General features: G+C 33.9%; 1 protein-coding gene across 5 annotated transcripts in view; it reads left to right on the top strand.

Annotated features, from left to right (window-relative positions):
* The window catches only part of KHDRBS3 (KH RNA binding domain containing, signal transduction associated 3), a 309,488-nt gene that overhangs the window by 106,579 nt on the left and 176,757 nt on the right, over positions 1-26,152 (top strand). Inside the window, exon 1 of one of the 5 annotated variants that reach the window (XM_072603000.1) lies at positions 22,282-22,376. The exons of the other annotated variants lie outside the window; for them this stretch is intronic. The gene's annotated coding sequence lies outside the window, so the exon portion shown is untranslated. Of the gene's footprint in view, positions 1-22,281; positions 22,377-26,152 lie in introns of those variants that run through there. 5 annotated transcript variants of the gene reach the window in all.

The raw sequence follows: 26,152 nt of genomic DNA, 5'->3' as shown, positions 1-26,152 counted from the left end.
TTTTCAGGAAAAAGTTGGGAATTACTATCTTATTGACTTAATATGTCTTTCTTGCTTATTCTAAACTGGCACTAGTTCTAATATGTGTGCATCATACATATCTTCATTGCCACATGTAAAAACTATACAAATTTGTATTTAAGTTGTGGGGAAGCAAGAAACTCTTTACTCTCCTATAAGAATAGACACCATTGTTGTACGGATCTGCGTTTTTAGGCAATTAATTGAAGTGTACTTTTATTTTTTTAGTCACCCAAACTACAATTGATATGGCATAAATTAATGTCCTTTTTCATGATATCATATGCAAAAGTTGCTATGGGATCCTTTTGCCCTCTGGAGAATGTGCTTGTGCTTTAAAAATGTTATGCCTACTAAATATAATACTAAGAAAAAAAAAGCAATACCCACCTCCTCTACGCCGTTTGTATTTGTGAGGCAGTGATTTACTTTCATGAATAGGCATATCCTGAGTGGTTTATGATCCCTTCCTTTTTTGAATGGTACCAATTCATTACTTCATTATGCCAGGGTACAGAAGTAAATTATGTACACTGATGTTAATTTGCTTAAAGTTTTTACATTCTTTAAAGTCTTTGTTTTTCAGTTCTGTTTCTTCTTTCTTTTCAGTTTTTGGTATTGAATGTCTGTTAAAGGCCAAGAGCTTTGGACTTCATGTCATTCTTTTAAAATATTTTATTTATTTATCTGTAATAACTGTTATTTCTCAGATCTCAAAGTTTCCCTTTCCTGGCAACTATTTCCACATATATGCTGTCACCTCCCCTTAAGAATGTAAACTTCTTAAGGTCAGAGATTATCTCACTTTTGTACTTTTATCCCCCAGGACCTAACACAGTCCCTGACACATAGTAGAAAGCTGAGTAATGTTCCTTCATTATTTGAGATGGACTTGGTCACCATAATTACATAGTGTTTAAGGTTTTTTTGCCCTTTTCATTGTTTTAGTCATTAACTTCATTACTTTCCTTGTTCTTTTTGCTTCATGCTACATCATTTCAAATAAATCTTCCCATGTTTTTCTGTATTCATTATACATAAGACTTCTTCTAGCATAGTTAGAGTCTATTACACTCACATAACCATAATTTAGCTTTTCTCTTATCAGTTGTTTTCTAGTTCTTTGCTGACATTAAAAAGTATGGGTTTGAATATTTCATTTTATACAGACCACTTGTTTCTGTTTTTTAACTTTTTTGTGTGTTATAAGTGGCTATCTAGTAGTTATTTACTTAGGCTAAGTCTAAATTGCTCTCCAGAATGACTGGATAAATTTTAATAAATAATATAAGATACTGTTTTAAATTTAATGTCATATAGCTTTCAGTTTTACTAGCACTTTCTGGTCACATAGGAAATTTTTATGTTCTTGGGTTTTTTGAATACTAGGTTATCCAGTTCAGTTGTTTCTGGCTCTGTCTTATCTAGTGTGTTCCAAAAATCCACTTTTCTGATTTTAACCATTACCAAATCCTTTTGATTACAGCTTTATAGTATTATTTGAAGTCTGAATTCCCCTTCATTCCTATTTTTTATTGAATTCTATACCTCTTATTCTTCCAAGTGAATTTTATTGTAATTTGTCTCTCTTTAAAGTATCCCCTTGGTAGTTTGGCATAGCAGATATGGTTTACTTTACTGAATCAACATGCTTGCTCTTTGTTATATGTTCTGAGTGCAGTGACCAAAAAGTATATTTGCCCATGGAACTATTTGTTCCTTCTACTTCCATTGACTGTCTATTGTGTTTACCTCCTGGTAAAAATGATCATTTGTTGTTTTAATAGACTTCTTACAATTGTGTGTCCTCTTTACCTATTACTCAGATTAGTTTTTCTACCTCTTCTCTTCCTTCCCCTTCCCTTCTCTCCAATGTCTCTTGCACAAAGCTCCAGAGTAATTTTTCTAACCAATCAGTTAAATACTTATAAAATGCAAACTATGTGCTAGTGATACAAATACTATAAACAAAACAATTCTTTCTTGCAAAGAGTATCTATTCTGTTGGTGGATATAACAAATGCATATTTAAAATTTATGCATGTGGAAGATGAACTGGACTGGGGAGAGATTTGAGAAAAGGCGACAAATTAGGAAGCCATTGAAATAACGTAGGCAAGAGGTGATAGCTATGTGAATAGAGAGTTTTTGTATGCAATAGATGTTATGGTAAATGGCAAAATGTGGCAACTGATTGGATATGTGGAGTGAGGGAATAGTGAGGAGTTAAGGATAATGATGAAAGAATGATAATACTTTCATTAGAAATTGGAAATTTTAGAAGAGATGGTATGTTCTTGCAGAAAGAGAAAAGGTTTTTTGAAAATTTTGAGTTTGAGAAGTGTATGTGGAATCTAGTTTGAAATATTCAGTAGCCAGTTGATATAGAATTGAAGCTCAGGAAAGAGACTTGGACTGGGAATATAGAGTTATATCATTGGTATAGAGGAAATAATTAAACATATAGAAACTGATAGTCACCAAGAGAGCATATGTAGAGAGAAGAGAAGAGGGTTTAGAAGTTGGGGGAACACTCACAGTAAGGGGGCATGATATAGAGGAGACAGAGTAGGAATGGTTTAATCATATTGCACAACCAGGAGAGATTGTCACCAGTGCTAAAAGAATGTCAGAGATGGAGAGGGTAGTTAACAGTGTAAAATGCGATAGAAATGTTAAGAAGGATGAGAACCGAAAAAAAATCAGATTTTTCAACTATGAAATCATTGATGACTTTTGAGAGAGCTGTTTTAGGTGATTAAAGAGATAGGAAGTCAGATTGCAAAGGATTGATAAATGAGTGAGAGGAAAGTGGTAGGGGATGTGACTAAAGACAGTTTTTTTCTTCTAGGAGTTTGGAGAGAGTTTGAGAAAAAAAAAGAGAGATGTAGGATGGTAACGAGGGAATAGGGTACTCTAATGAATATTTTTCAAGAATAAAAGGGATGCTTGAGCATATTTGAAGGCAATAGGCAAAGAACCAGTGGATAGTGAGAGGTTGAAGATTAAGGGATGGATCTTTCTCCACCAATGAATGTGGAGGGATAGTATCTAAGGTCCTATGTAAAAATGTTTGTCTTGACCAGGAGAACAGTTAAATTATATAGTGAGGTAGTAGAGGAAGATAAAGTAGGGGATGATTTCTAGGTGTATAGAGATGAAGAGAAAAGGTTAAAAGGGAGCTTGGGTTAAATGCTTTCAAGTCTGTAAGTAAAGAGATTATCCTCAGCTGAGAGAAATGGTGCAAGTATTGGAGGCCTGTTAGAAGAGATGTGGGGAACTATTGTGGGGAGAATGGGACATTCAGGGATGAATGAAAAGATTATTTTATTGTAGTGAGAGCCCAGTTAATGTTTCAGTAACAATAACTTCTTTCCCTGGCAATCATATACTGGGTGTCCAAAAGTCTTAGTGATATATTAAGTATTAATAGCTTAAAATGGCCCTAAGAATTTCTGTACAACCTTTATGTATAGAAGGGCATTGAACTCAGAGTAGGTAGGAGTAATTGGCCTAAGAGAGGACTTAAAGGATGGAAGATTTGGAGTTCTTGATGAGGGCAAAAGGAGTAGCAATGAGATATAAGAATGATAGGAGGTCATGTTCAGATAAAGTACTAGTAAAGTTTAATTAAGGAAGTGATGGAACACTTATGTGTCATGGTAAGTTATGATATACCTCTGGATTTTAAACAAAAAACAAAATCTTGTTCTGATCATTTCATTCCCCCTACTTATTAAGGAGCAAAAGGACTAGTCATAGAGTGAAATTGGGAGACATCACAAATGGAATGTTGCCACTCTACAGCTACTAAAACAAGAAAGGCTTTTGATTGGTTAAATCCTCTGGAATATTTGTAGGAGAACATTCATAAGATTCAACACAAAATACAAGGACTAGAGGAATTGCAAGCCTCATCAATGAAGAGAATATCCCTGTCAATGAAGTCATGAACTGTCCAAATCAATTAAGTATTGCAAATTTTTGGAGAAATACTCTTAATGTATGGATTACTTTCCCAGTATGATTGTTTTAATGATAAGCCTACATTTATCATAGAGATTAGATGTTACTCTCTACTCAGTGTCACACCCTTGCTATTTTTTAGTATGCTGGTGGAATGATCATTAGCACTGTGAATCAATATGGAGTGTTTTGATTTTATTGCAGTGTATTGTAATTTTAATGTGATTTGGTTGTCATTAATTTTAGATTGCTCAATTAAATAATCTGATAGTCAAAACATTTGTAATTTTTAGTTATTAAACAGTTTCTTTTCTTATCAATAACTACAATAACATTTAAACAGTATTTACAAGGCTGTGCACACCTGATAAATCTTTTAAGATAAATTTAAATCCTCTAATTAGGATATTTTCTTAATTTGAAATTGATTTCAAGATGCTAAAATATCATTCTGGCATGAACAAATCACTTTGTCATAGAATTCCGACAAAACCAGTCCTTTAATTAGTTTGTGCAGAATTAAGGTGACAGCTAAAAGGAGATTCTTTTGAACATGTATCAAGTAGAGATGGCAGCAACAGTCTTTTCTAATATTTTGGTTGTGCTGTAAAAGTTCTTTTGAATTATTAAATTATCTGCATTTCAAATGGCATATAGATTTTATTAAATTGCTGTTTATTGTCATAGACTGCTTTTCACAAAAAAAAGATTTGGTAATAATTTTTCCTTGAAAAAATGAGTTTAATTTATAATATTCTCAGAGAAATTATTTTTGATTCAAGTATTAAAGCTTTAGTAAGAATCTTGTTATTTATTAACATTTCTTTTTTAGGCACTGTAAAATTGCCTCAGATATTTGGCACCTGTATAAAAATACATTGTACATATATGATTCTGTATATTCCTCTTTTACTTATGAGGAAATAGATGAAGGAGATATCATTTGTAGTTCTACTTGGGAGTCAGAATTAGAATTTAAATATACTGCTCTCATTTCAGAACTGAGAGAAGGTATTCAATTTTGCTGCGAGGCTCTCTAGTTAGCCATTGCCCTTCTCTATCTCAATGATAGAATAACTATCTCTAAATGTAACTCTAAAGTAACTATTGAGAAATGGCCTGTCTGTTAACAGAAGAGCAACATGTATTTATGGAGATTAAAATGAAGTAAAGTAGCAGGATAGCCTAAACTTATACAGCACACTAAAGGTCCACAGAGTGGTGGTATTGTGTAAGATGGTATAGTATACTATGAATGTCACTTCTGAATTTTTGAACAGTTACATTAATAACACCAATTTAGCATTATAATCTAAAGTATCAAGAGGTTTGCATTTGGATATAGGTAAGAGAAAAATTTTTGAAGTTTTGACTTATGGAACTAGCTGACGGTATCATGAAGCCTTTCATTAAAATGTTGGTTTTGATTCTTTTTGCTATTGAGATCCAATGAAAAAAATCAAAGAATACATTACAGTAGATCTTTGAGAAGTTCATATTTGTACCTGTTTTCAGGAAAAATTGAAGTGGGAAAAGATTGGGGATGGAGAGGTCAATAAGGAAATTATATAGTATGATACTAAAACCTAGCTAAATGTTGTATGTAGAAAGTAAAAATGTTACAGAAATCTTTGGGTAATATGTAGGTTATTTTTGGAAAAGATGTTTACAGTGATTCAGTTTTTCAGATACCACAGATACTCTTAAGAGAATTGTTATCAGGTTTGATAGGGTTTAGATGTGGTTTTGATCTAAACTATATTTTGATGGATTTAGAAAAACTGTAAAAGTATGTGTTATATTAGAAAGGATGGAATTGAAGGAATTCTACTTCTGAGTACACATGTATGCACATGTGTATACACACAAACATACACCTATATGTCCATGACCACGTACATGTGTGCCTACCATTCATCTGTACCATGGTGTTTAAAGGGACTATTATGTTTTATTCCTCTTATTTTTTCACATTTATGTGAATTTCTAGAGTAGTGAATAGAATTGTCTTATATTAGAATCTGAACAGTATGTTTTAAAAGTGGCATCAGGCAAAATCTTGTCCTCTTAGCATAGAAAGGACCTTAAGATGTCATATTCTTTATTGTCATCTAAGGGCACATATTACCCAAATTTGGATTTTGGAGTACACATGTACCTTTGTCTTTTTGAATAACAGAATCAAACTATGACAGGAATAATTTATTTGTTAAGTATGGTTTTCATTATCCTTAGATTTAGAATGTCCATTTCTATGACATTTTAAAGAGACTCTTGCTGGGTTTTATTGCTTTAAAGTAAACAAGTTTACTGTTTGTTAAAGCTGTTTTGGCTGAAGACCCAGGTGCTTGTTTTACTATAATGTATTTTGAATAGGTATTCATGTTGTTAACTGATTTTTACTTGTATCCATATCTAGTGAAACTTTCCACTGAGTGAAAATTTAGGACTTTGTTATTCATCTGATGAGTCCTAGATAAATACTAGAAAACTGAATTGAATTATTGGTGATTTTAAAAAGCTATATAGGAGCAACCATATATTCAGGTAGTACTCTTTTTTTCCCTTAATTTCTCAATATTTATTTCAAAGATAGATCTTTAAAATAAAACAAAACAAAAAATAAAACAATTTAAGCCAGAGAAACACTGTCATTTACCTTTTAGGTTGTATATAAGCAAATGTAGCATTGGTAATTATTTCTAAGAGAATTGTCATCTGCTGGTACATGAAGATTCCTTTTTTTTTTCATTTTTGGCAATGAGATGGGGACTAGACATAAATTTATTGGTATAGGGAGATAATCAAAAGACCTCAAATTTAAAAAAAAAAACAAACCTCTCCATAGAAGCCAGAGCTAGTGACTTTGAATGAAAGATGCACAGAAATAACTTAAGGATCATGGGTATCTTAAAAGAAGAATTTTGAATTCCATAATACAGAAGATAATACAAGAAAAACATCCACAACTTCAAAACAGAGTCAACAAAACATTGATCAGTGAATCCATAGGTCATTGCCACAAAAAAAATCTGCAAACCTGCATTTCAAAGTTATGTAGTGTTTAAATATGACAGTTTGAACAACAAATATCTTTCAAATGGATACACAAGATTCTTTCTTAGCTACCCAGAAATCATAAAGGGAATAGAATAGTGCAACCCGATATAGGCTAACATGCTGTTCAATCCTGTGCTTAATTATGAGTTTAAAAAATGAATCCTCAACACAAGACATTTGATGAATTCCTGCTATTTTTATTTTATATCCATAGGATGCAGAATCTATGACTTGCAAACACTTAGAACAACAAAAAACATGACAGGTTAAGTGAAGAATTGTGGGAAAATGGTCTTGTGGTAGAACCTAAAAGAGCCCAGATCTCCCACAAATACTTCTGTAAAATTCTGTGTATACATATACAAACATATATGTGTGTGTGTGTGTGTGTGTGTGTGTGTGTATGTATTATATATAATATAAAGCGGAAAGGACAATAATGAAGAAAAGCAAAGAGAATCAGCTATAAATTCCTTCAATTGTTTCAGGACTGAATAAAAATAATGCTAAAATCTTGAAGAAATGTGAAAGAGATAAACTAGTAAAAATTACACAAAACATGCTTGTATTACCAGGAACTGGAGATTGTTCTAGAGTAGCATCCAACATAAGACCCCATGAAAAAAGGTCAGACCATGTCTGTGCCCAATTCAGAATCTAAATAGCCTGTTACTGACCCAGCATTTAAGCAGCCCATCCCCAAACCAGCATCCAGGCAGTGAAAACCTGAAATGCATAGTAGACAAGGCCAGACAATTTCTATAGAAAATAGGAGCTAGTATTAGTCAGTGAACTGGGGATCAAAGAGGGCTTACTCATAATATTCAAGAGAAAAAGAGAGCAGTTTGACACAATTAGGAGGCACAATTCAGAAACCGAAGCTATAGAGACATGAGTTAACTTTATGATCCAGAAGTATCTACCTTAGTACTCTTTCCCCCCAAGTCTTTTCAGTCCTTGTCCCTGTGCTTTGAATGCTGTCCCTTTTTACCTCCTTTTATTAACTTTGCTTTCAAGACTCAGTTCAGATAGCACCATCTGCGATAGGTCTTTCTCAGTTCCCCTCATTACTAGTGCTTTCTCACTTAGATTCTTTCCCATTTAATCTCTATATTTTGTATGTACATAATAGTTTGTGTGTTGTCTCCCTCATTGGAATGCAAACTGCTTGCTGGCAAGGGCTCCTTCCCTACATCTTCAGAGCTTAGCACAGTGTCTGTCATTTAGTATGTGCTTAACAAATTCTTGTTGACTGAGTAACCAAATAGAAGAAATTCAGAAAAGAATGAAAAAAGTACCTTAGACTGAGAGAAGCCCAAGTAGTAGCAAGAAGCAGTGAGGAGTTCGAAAGACAGTAGAGAACTCACAAGAGATAAAGCTACACTAGAGAGAAACCCCACGATACTGCTCAGGCTGTGGCCCTTGGTGGAGGAGCAAACCCTGGCCTGGTGTTTTGAGAAACCTTATCCAGAAGAATACTGTGAATCACAGAAAAAATATAGGTTTACCCAGGATGGAGAAACACAGAGAATCACTGAAGGGGGAAAGGGATTCTATTTATTCTCCATGCCTTTGGGTCTGAGTTGTCTCTGTGTTGTTATTGTCTGTAATGAGCCTTACTACATCCAAAACTCAGAGGAAGAAATTAACTCCCAAGCGGTTGCATGTAGAGCTTCAGAGAAAATTCACATCACTCTGTATCATAAAATTTCCCAGTTTTCTCTGAAATACTCTTCTTTATCATTTCTTACAGTTCAGTAGTATTCTATCACATGTCATTTCTGCAGCCATTTCCCAATTGTTGGGCACCTCCTCAGCTTCTAATACTTTATCGCTGCAAAACAAAATATTCATTCTTTTGACAAGAAGCTTTGGTTTTGGCTATAGTGTTGTAGAGAATTTTCATTTTGGAGGTAATTGGTGGATTCTTTCTATTTCTACTTTTCCTCTGGTTCTAAGAGATCTGAGCAGGGTTTTTGGTTTTGGTCTAATTGATTTCTAGACTTGATTTCTAGGTATTTTGGATGGTCATGATTTTTAGGTAGCACTGTGATAAATTTTCTCTCCTTGGTCTGTTCCAGGATGGTTTTTGTTATGATATACCTTATATTTTCTCTATTTTTCATTTTTCTGCCCTTGTTTTAATAATTATTTTTGCCTCATGGAGTCTTTGGCTTTTTCTTGTTCCATTCTAATTTTTAGATAGTTTGCTTGATCACGTTTTGTGCTTTTTGTGCCATGCTGTTAATTAATTCCCTTTTCAGTTCTTTTATAGCTCTTTTTTCTTTTTCCATTTATTCCTTTTGTGCTTTCATTTATTAAAAAAAATTAAACTCTTGCTTCATCTTCCTTCTAGGAATTCTAGTTAGATTTGTACTTAAGCTGTGTTTTTCATTTAAATTTTGCTTGAAGATAATTGGAGTTCTTGTCTTCTTCTGGGTTTGTGTCTTCATCTCTCTTCCCAGCGTAATAGCTCTTTATGGTGGAATTCTTTTTTACTCTGTGCATTCATCTACTCTACTTCCTGAGACTGTATTTTTTGTTAGGGCCATGCTCTTTATATTTTGATAAGAAATGTCTAGTTTAGTTCTTCTCTTGCTTTCATTGATTATTTTGGTTATTCTGGAACCTCAGAGACAGCTATGGGTAGGGACCTGCAAGCTTAAAGTGTTCTTGGAGTGTTCTGATTCAGAGTAAAATATAATCACTACTCCTACACCTGCACTCTCTGCTTGTTCATGTCCATGGGCTTGATTCTGAGCCCCAGCCTGTGGGTTAGTCCTCTCTGGAATTTTGTCACACTGCGGTTGGGCTCAGCCACTATCAGGCAGTTGTAAAGCTTTCCTTGTTCAGAGCAACAAAACAGCAGGCTCTGCTTTGGTCTACAATTCCTATTCTGTTTTTTCTACCATCGGCTTCTGATTTGATTGTTTAAAGGAACTGAGATCCTGCTCTACTTCTGGAGCCTGAGATAATAAACTGATGCTTCCTTTGGAATTTGCTCCTCTCCTAGTTTGCAGCCTAGAATCAAAATCACTCTTCACCCAGGAATGACCCTCCTGAGTCAGAGTCCCATCCACAATCTACCTTGGTTCTGTTTCTTGGAATGGCATATTGGAGACAGAAATGCCAGTTTGTACCTGTCTTTACATGTATACATATTTAACCCCCTCTTTGTTACATCTGGGACCTCCTCTTTTCCCAGTACACATTCTTTTCCCTGCATTAGAGGTTCCTGTGTGGTATAGGCAGACCTTAGTTGTCCCCAGTGTCTGCAGACCTCTCTGTCATCTCTATATGCTTATCTGGGCTGGAAAAAAATGACCATGTGTGATTTTTTTTCTTGGATTTTCTGATCATAATTTATTCTGTTTTCTAACTCTATTTGGATTTGTTGTTGTTATTTTGGGGAGTGAGGGGAAGCTTACTGGGCTTTTTCATGCCATTCTGCCATCTTGACTCTGCCTCTAGTAATTCTTTATCAGTAGTAATTGACTTATATGTAAATATCCCTTTTCATTTATTGTAGACAGCAATAATATTTTCTCTTTAGAAAGCCAAGATGACATGTACTATACTCAGACCACTTGTGTATAAAACAAAGATCCTGTGTCTTGTCCTTTTCTACTAATAATGATGTGTTATTCTTCTACAGAAAGCGCAAGAGACCTCAGTCATAAATCTTACCCGTTGAATCTCTAGATGATGACAATCTTTCAAATTGTCACTCCATCATAAGTTTTATTGAGAGTAATACTAAATAGACTGCATATGTAGATCTTGAATTTAGAGATTTCTTAAAGGGCAATAATTGATTTTACATTGCTTGACATAGAATAGGTTCTTAAAGGTTTGTTCAATGACTGGGTGACATTACCTTGAGCCTCAAATTTCAGACTTTAGTTCTTATTATATGGTAAATAGTGGCAACTACTGGCGAAATGTCCTATCAATGTCAAGGTCTGTCAGACAAAAATATCCAAATGAAATGAAGGCAGAGGGATAATGTCAGATAAGTGCATTTAATTTTCCCAAAGTTTTTCAGATAAAATACTATAACAGTGTTTGTCTCATTTTAACATATTTTTGGAAGGTGGAGGAGGGTTATGCTCTTTATTTTCAGTAAGAAAAAGTAGCATACATTTTTTTTTACCAACACTTATTTTGAAAATATTCTTGCGTAAATATATTTAGCTAATCCAAAAAAGATTTTTCATTTTATTGTCTTTCATATCAGAAGAACACCATCTTAGTGTAGTAAAACTATTCTATATTCTTTGGGAAATAAAAGCCCATGAATCTATTGACAAACAAATGATGCCAAGATTATAGAGTTTTATAGCATTTCAGGCATATTTTGTACTTTTGATATTCAAGAAAAGCTTTCTTAACCCACATTTTATGAATGAAGGACAGCTATTCATTCTTGATGTTCACAATGGAAAACTATCAATCATTAATAGTGACTGATGGATTGATTTCTACAGGTATATCTGTCTTTAGGTAATAGTTCTTGCTAAACATTACGTAAAATGAATTTTCTTTAAAAAGAATTCAGTTTTTATGTACTATTTTATGTAAAATATCAATTTAGCTAAGGGGTTGTATGCCGGTTTTAATAAAGTCCTTTTTAAAACAATACTTAATTTGGTGTAAAAAAAAAAATCAAACATTTTTGCTTTGCATTGTAGAAACATTCCTTGGTAATGCCATGTAATAGTGAATGTTAATTGTTTTTAAAATATTACATAATATAAAATTTCATTTAATCAGTTTCTTTTCAGGAAACACTTGTCCCATAAAGTGAGGTACACCTGTTTAGCTAAATAGTTTTCCCTAGAAATGCAAAAAAAATCAATTTATGTTTTCACACACAAGTAGAGTCAGTCATATTGAATACATTACCACAGGCTCAGAGACTGTGGACTTCTTACAGATTCATAAAATCTGTGCTGATATTTCTTTGAATCATTGTTTTAAATAAACGTTGAAATTCTGCGTCTTATAACCTCCCTACGTTCTTCAGTGTCTAGCATATATGTTCATTAGTTTACATCTACATCAGTTTCCCTAGAAGAAATTCAGGTACTAAGATGACAGAGACCATTGGCAATCAGTCAGTAAACATTTTATTAAGCACCTACTATGTTCTAGGCACGCTGTGCTTAGTGCTGGGGATACAAGGAAAGAAAAAAAGAGAATCTAACCTTTGAAGGGCTCAAAATACTAATACAATAATGATGTTTTACATAGTAGTTGCTTAAAGTGTTTTTCAAAATGAATCAAATTCTCTATTCAGAATTTCATGCAATGTTAATAAATATTTGCTCTATTTAGATTTGCTTTTTGAAATAAGCACCTCTAGATGATGGATTAGGGGCAGTTAACCAGCTGAATTCTCTCAACATTCCCCTCCAAACAATTTTAAAATAACACTTCAAATAAAATTTTGGAGTGGTAGAGCCAGCAAAAAATTGGGATGAAATGTTTTTCTGGGCTCAGAAATCTTAAGAGGCAGATGAGAAAAGTCTGTAATACTGGAGTACAGGTCTACTAGAGGTCTATCTTGAGATCACATGTGGTGGTGGCAACAGTGGCTGCAGCTGCAGTTTTGGGAGCTCTCATCCCTGAAATGGTGAGGAGGCAGACTGCTGCTCAGAAAGAGATTACAAGAGACCTTTGCTGATGCTGATTGGCAACTCTCGCTCATATGCAGTTCTGACTGCAGTTCCAGGGTAGAGAGGAGATGTGGAAGGTCTCTTACAAAGGAGAAGGGGTCATGGTCACAGTACCAAAGCAGAGATGAGGGTTAGCATGTGCAGCTGCAAGAGACCAGCAGCTTTTCCTTGGCAAAGATCAGAGAGCAGACCAAGAGAGCAGTGAATATACCATATTTGAAGCATCAGAAACTTGTAGATCCCCTAGAACTAGCTCTGAAAACAGCAGCATGAACTTGGGACAGTGCCTCTCAACCCCCAGGTGATCAGAGCCCAACTTTATATAAAGCTCAGAGTCAAGAAATAGGGTAGAAAAATGAGCAAACAACAACAACAAAAAAAAAATTCGACCATACAAAGCTACTGTGGTAGTATGAAAGACCAAGACATAAACCCAGAAGAAGACAACGTGAAAACAGCTGCAAAACCCCTCAAAAATGCTAACTTGGACCCAGGCCCAAGAAGAATTCCTGGAAGAGTTAAACAAAGAGATGAGTAATAGAGGGAAAATTGAGAAAAAGAAATAAAAGTAATGAAAGAAAATTATGAAAGATAATAGCTTCATAAAAGAAGCACAAAAAAATAATATTGAGGAAAAACACCACCTTAAAAAATAGAATTGGCCCAGTGGTAAAAGAGGCACAAAAATTCACTTAAGAATAGAACTCCTTAAAAAGTAGAATAGGGTCAAGTGAAAAAAGAAGTACAAAAATTCACTGAAGAAAAAAAATCCTTAAAAAGCAGAATTGGCCAAAAACAAGACTCAAGCATAAAAAGGTAAAAACAAATGAGTGATCATAAATGACTCAACAAAGACTGTTTTACATTCCTACATGGGAAGATTATACATGTAATTTCTAAGAACTTTGTCATCATTAGGGCAGTAAAAAAAGAGTTTACTTAGACAGAAAACATGGGTTGATTATGTTGGAATTATCTTGCCAAAAAAATGGAGGAGGGAGAAAAGTGGGACACACTAGGAAAATGAGGGAAGCAAGAGGGAGAATTGGGAAAAGTTTTTCTCAAAAAAGGTGCTCAAGGAAAAGCTTTTACATAGAGAGGAAAATGAGTGATGGTGATAGCAGGCAAAGCTTGACCCTCACTCTCATCAGAATTGGTTCAGAGGGAATAACATACACACTCTATTGGGTATACAATTGTAACTTTACTCCATAAGGAAAAAGTAGGGGAAGGGGATAAGATACGTGATGGGGAGGGGTGGTAAAGAAGAGGACAGATTAAGGGAAGCAAGTAGTTAGAAGCAAAATACATTTTTCATGAGGGACAGGATAAAAAGAGGGAGGAGAGGGAGAGAGAGAGATGAACTCACCTATAAAATGGAAGCAGAATAATTGGAAACCATAATTCAACAATATATTGTTTACAAGAGATACATGTGAAAAGAAAAATACTTCCCCCCAGCCCCCATATGTAGTTAAAATAAAGGACTAGAGCAGAATCTAATGTTTCACCGAAAGTAAAAAAGGCAGGGGTAGCAATCACCATCTCCGACAAAGCAAAAGCAAAACTGGACCTAATTAAAAGAGGTAATCATGGAAACTACATTTTGCTAAAAGGTGTCATAGACAATGAAATAATATCAAAATTTTTTCAGCAAGTTTCTCTGATAGAAACCTAATTTCTCAGATACATACTGAGTATAGAAATGAGTTAAATCTATAAAAGTGCTATTCCCCAATTGATAAATGGTCAAAAGACATGAACGTGAAGTTTTCAGAAGATGAAATCAAAGCTCTATATCCATATAAAAATATATTCTAAATAGATATTGATTAGAGAAATAAAAAATTAAAACAAGTCCGAGGTAGACCTCATAACTATCAGAAAAGACAAATGTTGGAGGAGATTCAGGAAAATAAGTACACTAATAAATTGTTGGTAGATTTGTGTACTGGTTCAATCAGGAGAAGAATTGGGAAGAAATTGTGGTATATGATTGTGTTGGAATGCTATTGTGCTATAAGAGGACTTATGGTGAAAAAATGCTGTGAATTACAGAGAGAGAACTGATGAACTCTGAGGGCAAGTTGAAGGACAATTTTCTTTATTTTTCTGAATTTTTTAAATGGCTAATATGGAAGTGTTCTACACAATTTCATGTATGTAATTGAAATGAACTTGTCTTTTCAATGGGTGCTGGAGATATGCTGGATAGGAGAGAAAGAATTTGGAATTCAAAATTTGGAAAGAAAAGAATGATAAAAATGAATATTTTTTAAAAAGACAAAAAAAAAGCACCTTCACTTATTAAAATTATAGAAGTCATCTTAACTTTTATCTAGTGGATTCAATAATGTATTTTTAGGTTAAAAGGGAAACATTCATTGCTTGACAATCTATGCACTAAATGAAAACAGTGCAGTGATTGTTTTTAGCTTACTTCTTGAATTGACTGAAATTTGCTAGTTACAGCCTCCAGACCTGTACTTTTTGGTCTCCTGTATGATATGAAGTTATAGTCACACATTTCGTCATGGTTTCTGAGCTTGAATATTGTGCTGGTATATAAAATCAAAGAGTAAAATATATAATTTACTATTACAGAAAATGAATATTTCTACCTATCTGATCTCTTGAAAATCTGATTGGATTTTCTCTGTTCTGGCTTCATTTTCAGCAATTAAGGAAAGTTTTATTGAGATACTTGTCAAATGATTCATGGATCTTTGTCCAGTTTAAACATTTTTCTTCTTTTTTGGAAGGAATGTTGCATTTGGGGAAATCTGCTTTGTAGAATAGCAAAATAAAGTTAGATAAAAGTCTAGATACCAGTTGAGATAGTTCAGAGTGGTTGGTTAGCAGCAGCTCCTCTGGTTGCTGTCATTTTACATTAAATCCCAGGACTATAGGTTTCTGAGGTGAGACATACAACCCAATTTTGTACGTGAGAAAACAGTGACCCAGAGAATCTAAGTGTTTTACCTAGTTATATGCAACAGTATGTCAATATTGTTACATACAATATTGTTTTATAAAACAATATGTCAGTCAGCAACTAATTTTCTCTCCACTGAGATAGCTCACTGCCTCTGATAGAAGAGGTACCTGATGCTGGTGCATAAGCAGCATCTTAAATGAAGAATGAGACTGAGGTAGAAGGAAGGAAGGAATGCATACTAAGCATGGGGGAAGACCATCTCAAAGGCACAAAATAAGAGATGGAGAGTCACGAGTGAGGAACAGAGAAGACAGTTTGGTTGGATTATAGAGTGAAGAGTAATGTCCAGTGAGGTTAGAAAGCTAGGTTGGGGCCAGGTTGTAAAAGACTTTACATGTTAAAGAAATGAATTTACATTTTATTTTAGACTAGTCACTGGGAAGCTGCTAGAGTAGGGAAGTTACATGGTCATATCCATTTTTAATCGAAAATTGTTTTGGTAGAAACATATAGGATAGACTGGAGTGGGGAACCTGTGGCCTCGAGTTCACATACTGCCCTCTGGGTCCTCAGGTGCAGCCCTTTGACTGAATCCAAACTTCACAAAACAAATCCCCTTAATAAAAGGATTTGCTTTGTAAAATTTGGACTTGTCACAAGGCCACACCCAAGGACCTAAAAGGCCACTCCTGGTCTAGGAGGTCAGTGGTGGGCTACTGCAGTTATCCAGGATAAGAGGTGATAAAGAATGGAACTAAGTTTTTGAATCAAAGTTCAAACTCAGTTCTTTCTGAATCTAAGTCAAGAACTAATCAAATAAATAAATGCCTCAATTTTATGCTATTAATTTTCTTAAATATCTTGGAAGTTTTAATAATCTTCAACCTACTAGTATTTTTTTTGTTATTAGACTTTCCCAGAGAACACTCAATAATTTGATGCTGTAATAATTTTATTAAATTCAAAGTTTTGTTATGCTTCATGCAGTGTTATTGTCCCCATTTCTATACCTATTGAAATAAAATCTCACTTGAAGCCATTTGAAAAGGGGTACCCATTCTATTGTAGTTTGAGTGTTATGTGTGACATAGGTATCAATGTACCTTTTTTCTTGCCTTATTAATAGCAAATTTACATAGAATCATGGAGTCTCAGAGTTGCAAACCAACTAGTATTCCATTGACTCAGTATATAAAATCCAGTACAAAAGTCCTTTCTGCGTTGTACTTGATGAGGTTTTCTTGCATTTGAAGACATTTAGAAGAATTTAGGAGAAATATAAATTATTTCCTGCAACTGGTTCTACTTTTAAATCGTTGTTATTTTTAAGTACCTGTTTTAGTCTGCCTAAATGAAACTTTCCTTTCATATTGCTTTTAATTCTGCCCTTTGAGGCAAACAGAATAAAATCCATGTCATTGTTCTTTACACATTTAATTTATACTATTTCTCATACACCAGTTTACTCTTCCCTAAACATACTTATTTGCTTTATCATTTCTACTAATACTTGGTCAATTATTCTCATTACCATTCTTGTTGCTTTTCAGCTTGTCAATGTCTTTTGTAAAACGTATCACCTGTAATGAAACCTATTATTCCAACTTAGTGTTTACTGGGTAGAATCAAATGGGAAGTTCACTTCTATATTTTTGCACACCAACGTTTCTTTTATTGAAGCTTAAGCTCATATTTGCTTTATAGTTGTAATATAATATGATAGAGTCATACTGAACTTGAAAACCCCCTAAAATTCCTAGATCGTTTTATCTTCTCATAAACTATTACCTAGTCATGATTCTGATTTGTTGGACTTGTGAAATTGATTTTTTTGAATTTAGCTGCAAGATTATATATACATTTATCCCTGTCTATTTAGCTAGAGTATACATCTCTTGGAAAACAGAGGCTATATCATTTGTCTTTGCACTGTCAACACCTCACTTAGTGTCTTATATATATAATATATAATATATATGTGTATTACACACAAAATAAATGTTTGTAAATTGAATTAGATGTTTTCTTCTTAGGTTCAAACCAATCTTCAAGCCTATTAAGGTAGTATTAACTGGTGACTATAGCTTAATCTTAAATAATTAGTGGGCCAAGGAATTATTCTTACAAATGGCAAGCTCATTAAAGGTAATGATCACAATGACTAATTGAGCTAATTTTTAAAAAATACTATCTTTGCTACATTCGCCTCCACCAGAGGGAAAATGCAATAACTCTAAACATCTTTATCTACGACGGAAAGATCAACAAAGTGTGCATACAACTTAAAAAAATTAGTGTGAACACCTAAATCCTGAAAACTAAAAGGAAAAAATTAAAATTTTAAATTAGAAATGTTAGATTAGTGATTAAAACTAGTAGCTGATTTAAAAGTAACATTACACTATTTTATTAAAAAGAAGAAAGTCAAATTACTAACATTAAAAATAAAAAGATTTAACAAAAGAGTATTATTAGAATGTTTTGCTGTACTATATGCCAATAAAAGTAACAACTTAAAATAGGTTAATATTTACAAATCTGTAAAATATGCTGTTTGTCAGAACAAGAAAGAGAAAATTTAAGTAGTCTCATAAAAATAAATAGAATAAGTCATCAATGAAGTTCCAAATGTGAAAAAAAGACATCTAGAATAAGATGGCTTTATGCTTAAATTCTTGGTTGTTGTCATTCGTTCTTAAAGGGGACCTTTAAAATGATATCAAGATACTACAATCAGGTTTCACTGTGTCCAACTGTGACTGATCAGACCAATATGATCTCAGAATGTTCCAACACAGGTTGGGCACAAATAGTCCATGTGAGCATTTGGGGATAGATACTCTAAATTTGCTTATCTTGCATTTCTTTTCCCATACTTCAGTTTTGCTTTGCTCATAAAACACAACACCTTTTCTGATGTGGGCATGCCATGATAAGCGGTCCTGTGCCAGTCTTCCATGCTACACAGTGAATCCCAAAGTTCTTAAGAGAGACCTTGAGAGTATCCTTGTATCTCTTGCCTTTTGTAAATTCTTCACAGAATAATCTTTTTTGGCAAGCATACATTCTGCATTCAAACAACATGGCCAGCTGATCAGAGTTGTGCTCTCTGCAGCAGTGTTTGAATGCTTGGCAGTTTAGTTTGAGAAAGGACCTCAGTGTCTGGTATTTTGCCCTGCCAGATGGTCTTCAGAATCTTCTCATGACAATTCAAATCGAAGTGAGTCAGTTTCCTGGCATGGTGTTGGTACATAATTCAGGTTTCATAGGCATACAGTGAGTTCAGCACAACAGCTCTGTAGACCTTCAGCTTGGTAGTGCCTCTTATACCTTTTCTCTCCTACACTTTCCTTCAGAGCCTCTCAAACACTGAGCTAGCTCTGGCTGATGGAGCCACATTGACTAGTGATAAGGACATGATCCTAGAGACGTGGACTGAACACTTCTTAGTATTCACAGCAGACGATAATCAATCAACACGGAAACTATTCACCTCAAGTTAATCCCTCCCTACCTGAACTTCCAGCTGAAAAAGAGGTTTTGAATGCCATTTGGCCACTTTTCTGTGACGAAGCACCTGTTGCTAATTCTATTCCAGCTAAGATTTACAAGGTAGGGGTTCAGTCCATTGCTCATACAAAAACTGACTGAAATTTTCCAGGTTATATGGCATGAGGAGGTTATACCCCAGGAATTCAAGGATGCCTCCATTCTCCATCTCTATAAAGGTAAAGACAATCACAACGGGGGGGGGGGGGGGTCTCCTTCTTAGTCATAACTGGCAAGTTCTCATTAGTGTCAAGCTTAAATACGCTGATCATTCACCTGGAAAATGGTCATCTACGTGAGAACCAGTATGGTTTCAGAAAGAACCGCATTGAATTCCATCAAACATTTAAAGATCAATGAATTCCAGCATTATACAAAATGTTTGCAAAATAGAAGGTATCCTATTAAATTCCTTCTATGATATTTTTTTTTGATAACCTAAAGCAGGGAAATTCAGAACAGAAAAAGAAAACAGTAGGGAAGTAGCCTTAATTAAGAGTAATGCAAATTTTTAAAATCAAGTGTTAGAAAAGATATTATACACAACAAAAAATTATATACTATGACCAGGTTGGATTTGTACCAGGAGCACATGGTTGATTCAGTATTACAAAAACTATAAATGTAATTTGTTATATTAATTATACTAATAGGTACAGAGAAAAAGGCTTTTGTCAAAATCTTAAATGAATTTTTGTTTAAAAAATGAACTGGTAAGCATAATAATTAATTTAGACTCTTCATTACCCCATTGACCATGGCAGACCTGACCCTTCCATCCCCTACTTTCTCTCAAAGTCTGCCCAGGTTCATATTAATTGTTTCCATGATACTATCCTTCTCATTCTTTGTTCTCTTCTTTTCCTTTTGCCTTCAATCTTTCCCAACAGCAGGGTCTTTTCCAGTGAGTCCTGATTTCTCATTATGTGGCCAGAGCATTTAAGCTCCAGCTCCTTTATGTGATCTTCCAGTTAGTCTGAAAATGTAATGGGAATAAGTTGTTAGACTTTACAATTCGACAAGGACAAAGCAAGTATTATCGAGACATCGTTATTGTTTGACATGCTTTTAGAAATATGACAAAAATAATTAAATGCATGGCACATAATGATCAATCAGTCCTCTGACACTGTGGCTCCTACTGTGTATAATTTTCTCCTTGTTCTGCTCACTTCATTCAGCATTAGTTCATAGAAGCCTTTTCAGGTTTTTCTGAAGTCTGCCTGTTCGTCATTTCTTACAGCACAATAATATTCTATTACATTCCATACCACAACTTGTTTTAGCCATTCCCCAGGTGATGGGCATCCCCTCAATGTCCAGTTCTTGGCCATCTTGGCTACTATAAATATTTTTGCACATATAGGTTCTTTCCTCATTTTTATGATATCTTTGGGATGCAGTCCTAGAAGCAGTATTGCTGGGTCAAAGGGTATTGTGCAAAAGGTATATATGACCGTTGAGCATAGTTCCAAATTGCCCTCCAGAATGGTTGGATCAGCTCACAGCTCCACCAACAATGAACTAGTGTTCCAACTTTCCCACATCTTCTCCAGCATGTATCATTTTCCTGTCGTGTCAAGTTAGCTAATGTGATAGGTATGGTGTGGTTTCTTAGAGTGGTTTTGATTTGCATTTTTCTAATCAGTAGTGATTTACAGCATTTTTTTGTATGATTATAGATAGCTTTAATTTCTTCCTCTGAAAACTGCCTGTTCATATTCTTTCACCATTTATCAGTTGGGGAATGATTTGTGTTCTTGTAAATTTGAATCAATTCTGTATATATTTTAGAAATGAGTTGCCCTCCTACCTCTTTGAAGGGGTGCATTGGAAGTGGCTTCTTTTTTGGATCATGTTTGATCTGAATAATTTTGTTAAGTTCATTTTTCATTTTTGTCTTTGATTGCTTTTTTTTCATTTTCATTTCTGTATTCATCATGTATATAATTTTCTCAATTCCGTTCACTTCACTCTGTGTAAATTTATATAAATCTCTACTTTCTTCTCTATATTTATCACATTCATAGTTTCTTAAAGCACAGTTATATACTATCACATTGGAGGAAGACACACAATTTGTATACCCATTCCCCAATTGAAGGGCATCTGCTTTTTTCCAGTTGTTTGGTATTTCAAAAACTGCCACTATAAATATTTTCTTATCAATGGCTTTATTGGAATAGAAGCCCAGTAACGGAACCTTTGGATAAAAGGATATGGCCATTTTAGTTATATTTTATTCATACTTTTCCAAATTATTTTTTAAAGTGGTTTTACCAGTTCACAATTCCATTAACAATATCATAGTCACCTATTTTCCCACTGCCAATTTTTTTCAGGTCACTTTTCCTAACTTCCAAGCTGTAAAGTGAAATATCATGGTTGTTGTGATTTATATATCTTTTAGTAATTTTTGAAGAGTCATAACTACTTTGCAATTCTTCTTTTAAGAAATGTGTTTTAACCACTCATCTTTCACCTGGGGAATGTTTGGTGTTTTGTTTTGTTTTTCTCCTATTGAGCTGCTTTCTCTTTTATCCTAGGTGCATTAATTTTGTCTATGTAGATGTTTTTCAGTGTCTTGTAATCAAAATTACTTATTTTGTCTTTGGAAATTGACTATCTCTTGTTAGGGTAAGAATAGGTCTTTCTATAGTTGTGAGAGGTATATTGTATATTTCTCTGATTATTTTTAATGTTATGATCTTTAGTATTAAAGACATGTTTTAGAATATATTGTTAAGTTTTTTGTTGTAAGCATAATGTTGCCAAACTGCTTTCTGGTTTTCCTAGCAGTTTTTATTGAATAGGGAGTTTTCCCCTTTATCACACAATAGGTTTATGAATTCTCTTATTTCTGATTCTTTCTTATTTCATTTGTTACATTGTTCTACCTTTGTATTTCTGTTGTTATTATTGTTGAATAGTTTCAGTCCTGTCCAACTTTTCATGACCCGATTTGAGGTTTTTCTGGCAAAGTACTAGAATGGTTTGCCATTTCTTTCTCCATCTCATTTTATAGATAAGAAACTGAAGCAAGCAGGGTTAGGTAACTTACCCAGGGTCACACAGCTAGTAAAGGTCTGCGACCAGATTTGAACTTGTCTTCTCTTGACTCCAGGGCTGGTGCTCTATCACTGTACCACCATTGTGCTGTTAAGGTAAGCCAAATCATTTTGATTACTGCTGGTAAGGTCTGGAGTATACTCTCTTTGTTCATTTGTTTTGCAGTTGTTTGGTCCTATCAAACTCTTTGTGACCCTGTGGACTAGTAATTACATACCAATATTATTGATGAGATTTTCTTGGCAAAGATACTGGTTTTTCATTTTCTTCTCCAGTTGATGAAGGCAAATAGAAGTTAGTGATTTACCCAACGTCTCACAGCTAGAAAGTATCTGAAACCTCATTTGAATGCAGTTCTTTCTGACTGTAAGCCTAGTATTCTGTCCACTGTACCCAGCTGCCCTTTTTGTACTTAACCACTTTTCATTATTTCCTTTGATATATTCTAGATATTTTTGCTTTTTCAGATGAATTTTTTTCATTACTTTATCAACTAAAGGATAAAAATAAAGTTTTACTTATATCCTTGGTAATTTGGCATAACATTAAAAATGTAAATTAACTTTTGTAGGATTTTTTTTTTTCATTTTTAACATATTGGCATGGCTCAACCATAAGCACAGAATATTCATTCTGCTAATTAAAGTGTTTTTCATTTCTTGAAGGAACACTGTGTAACTGAATCTATAGAAGTTTTTCATGTGCTTTGGTAGCCTCATGCAAGTACTTTATAAATTTTCTAGTTAATTAAAATATGATTTTCCTTTGTTTTAATGCTTCTTGGATTTTATGTTTATATAGATATATTTAATTTTTGAGTATTTATATTATGGTCTGCAATTTTACTGAAGCTGTTAATCATCTTGATTAGCATCTTTGATGATTCTTTAGGTTTTTCCAATTATACTCTTACATCAGTAAATAGGGGTTGTTTTATCTGCTCTTCACCTATCTTTATACTGTTGTTTTTTAAAGTTTTAGTATTGTTTCTAGCATTTCCAGAACTATGTCAAGTAATAGTGAGTATACTTTCTTCACTCCTGTATTTACTGGTAAAGATTCTAGTGTATCTGCATTGCATGTGATGCTTCTTTTTGGTTTTAGGTAGATTTTTTTTTATATGGTATATTAAAAAGGCCACTCTGTACCTTACTTTATAGGAGTTTTTTTGTTTTGTTTTTAGTGTGGAAGAGTCTTGTATTTTTATCAAATGCTTTTTCTGCTGCTGTTGAAACAAAAGTGATTTTGGATGTTTTGATTTTTGTTATGATTAATTATGTTGATTATTTTCCTAATATTTGAACTATCATTTCATTCCTATTATAAATACAATTTAGTCATAATGAATGATTTCTTGAATAAATTGCTATAGTCTGAGCATATTTAGTTCAGAATTTGTGAATCAATATGCATTATTATTGGTTTACAGTTTTGCTCAGTTTTATCTTTGAATGTTTTAAGTATTAGGACAAGGGTAAGGAAGCAGATAGCAGAATATATTTAAGTAATATGAAATGGGGATGAGGGGAAAAAAGGACAGCTCTGAACAAATGGCCTCAATATGGTCAGGGAGTTACGAGTCAAGATTTTCATTTAGTCAGCTGTGTGATGCAGTAAATAGAGGGCAAAACATGAATTCAAATTCAGCCTCAGACACATATTAGCTGTATGACTCCAGGTAAGTCACTTACCCTTTATTTCCCTCAGTTTCCTCATCTGATAAATGAGGGCAATAATAACACCTGCCTCCCAGGATCTCCCTGCAAAGATCAAGAGAGATAATAATTGTAAACAGTTTAGTACAGTACGTGGCAACAGTAAACACAATATTATTGTTAGCTATTATTGTTATTGCTATCATGATTATTAACGGATGTCATTGAGCATGTAAGAATTTTTTCAGGATTGTGTCATCTCCAGAAATAGATTCTCTTGTGCTTTTTTTGGTCTGGTTCTCCTCTTTTTCCTGACTTCATATTCTTAAATCCTATTTAAGCTACTTGATAATTGAGGTATTAGGATCTAATCTGTTGGGCTTCCCTCTATTGATTTTCTTAATTTATCATTTTTATCTATCTATCTGTCTGTGTCTGTTTATCTGTGTATCTTTAGCCATTTACCTTGTTTGTACATATTTGTTTTGCATATTATCTTTCCCATTAGACTGTGAGGGAGAAAGAATTTTTTATACCTTTCTTTGTATCTCCTGCACTTAATATAGTCATTTAGTAGGTGATTAACAACTGCTTGCTGAGTGACTAGTTGACTGTAACATATGTTTGCATGTGAAATAACTGTATCTTCATAATATTACAATGCTTATGCTTATCATGAACACTTAAAGATGAAGTAACCAATTGTCCTATGAAATGCTGTTTCCTATTATTGCTTTCTGGCAAAAGATCAAATCAACTCTGTCAATTCCTTTTGTTTCATTTTGAGCAAAGAACCTGGGGGTCATTCTTTCATCTAGTTTCAATTTTCTTTACCTTTTTATTATAACTATAGCAATAATAATGTGGTTTGTTCTAATAATATGTCAGTTTATAGCACACACATATGTATGTATGTGTATATAGGTATATATAATCTACCTTGAATTAATATTTATAGAAGTTAAAAACAATGATTTTTTGTTGCTTTTTTGTCACTCCACCATCATCACTTCCTAAATGGAAGGACACATGTGAATGAGTTGTTTTAAAATTTCACTGTTTCATAACTCATGAGCCCAAAACGTATCACATAGTTACTACCATTTTGTTTATGAGCTTCCTTTGCTGCCTGAAGAGCAATGTAGCTGACTCATTCTGTTGCTTTGACAGTATTTGAAACCTCAGTGTAGTAGAATCCTGCAAAGCTTCTACTTTATTTGTACAGCATTTCTGATCCTAGGGCACCACAACAGAAGTAGGTGTTGGGAAGTGGACTTGGTAGACATCCTATAATTTCAGTTGGGAAATAAGGATTTCCTTTTTGTGATCTTATAAAGATGACTGCTAAAGTAGTCAACTATTTTCTTCAAAAAGTGGCATTCTAAGAGTTCTAATGGATTTAGGCCCAGTTTGTACCAATTTGCCCTTTAGCCTTAAGAACTTCTTGAGGGCAGGGACTGGTTTTGTCTTTCTTTGCTTGGCACCCTAGAACATAGTACTTAATAAATGTTTGTTGGTAAACTGACTAAATGTTATCTACTCCCTGTAAGAATCTGGAGAAGCTGATGGAGAAAGGATTCGAATCTTGCCCTTGGACTTGTTGGTTAACGAATAGTGACAGCAAACAGCATGAAATTATAGGGTCAAAGAATACTAGAGTTAGAAGACCTGGATTTGATTCAACTTTTGATTGTCAATATCAACATGACCTTGAATCAATCATTTAACCTGTGTGAACCTCAATTCTGTTACGTGACAAATAAAAGAAGACCATGACATCAGAGAAATGATGACATGACTTGCACTTGACTTTGTTTTGAGTGAGAGAGGGCTGTGCAAGGACACCAACCTCACTTTCTGTATGATGTACAGAACTGCTTAACAAATGACATGTTCAGCACTGTCAGGAACTTACAATACCTGTAGTGTTTTCATCTGTCTTTCCAGTATTGAAACAATGAATATTCAGTGCCACAGTAAGGCTATAGCTGATAACTACGAATATTAGCACAGCTAACATATAGGCTAAGTGTCATGGGTTCCAAATATTTTTTTAAAGTTAAATGAATTACAAAGAGAAATAGATGGTAAAACTATAATAATGGGAGACTTCAGTATATCTCTACCAGCCCTAGATAAATCTAACCAAAAAATGAACAAGAAAGATGTTAATAAATAAATAACATTTTAGAAAAATTAGACACCTGACAAATAGA

The sequence above is a fragment of the Notamacropus eugenii genome, chromosome 4, assembly GCF_028372415.1.
Source record: "Notamacropus eugenii isolate mMacEug1 chromosome 4, mMacEug1.pri_v2, whole genome shotgun sequence".
Classification (NCBI taxonomy): domain Eukaryota; kingdom Metazoa; phylum Chordata; class Mammalia; order Diprotodontia; family Macropodidae; genus Notamacropus; species Notamacropus eugenii.
Note: the sequence above shows the minus strand (reverse complement) of the source record. Positions and strands in the feature narration are given on the sequence as shown.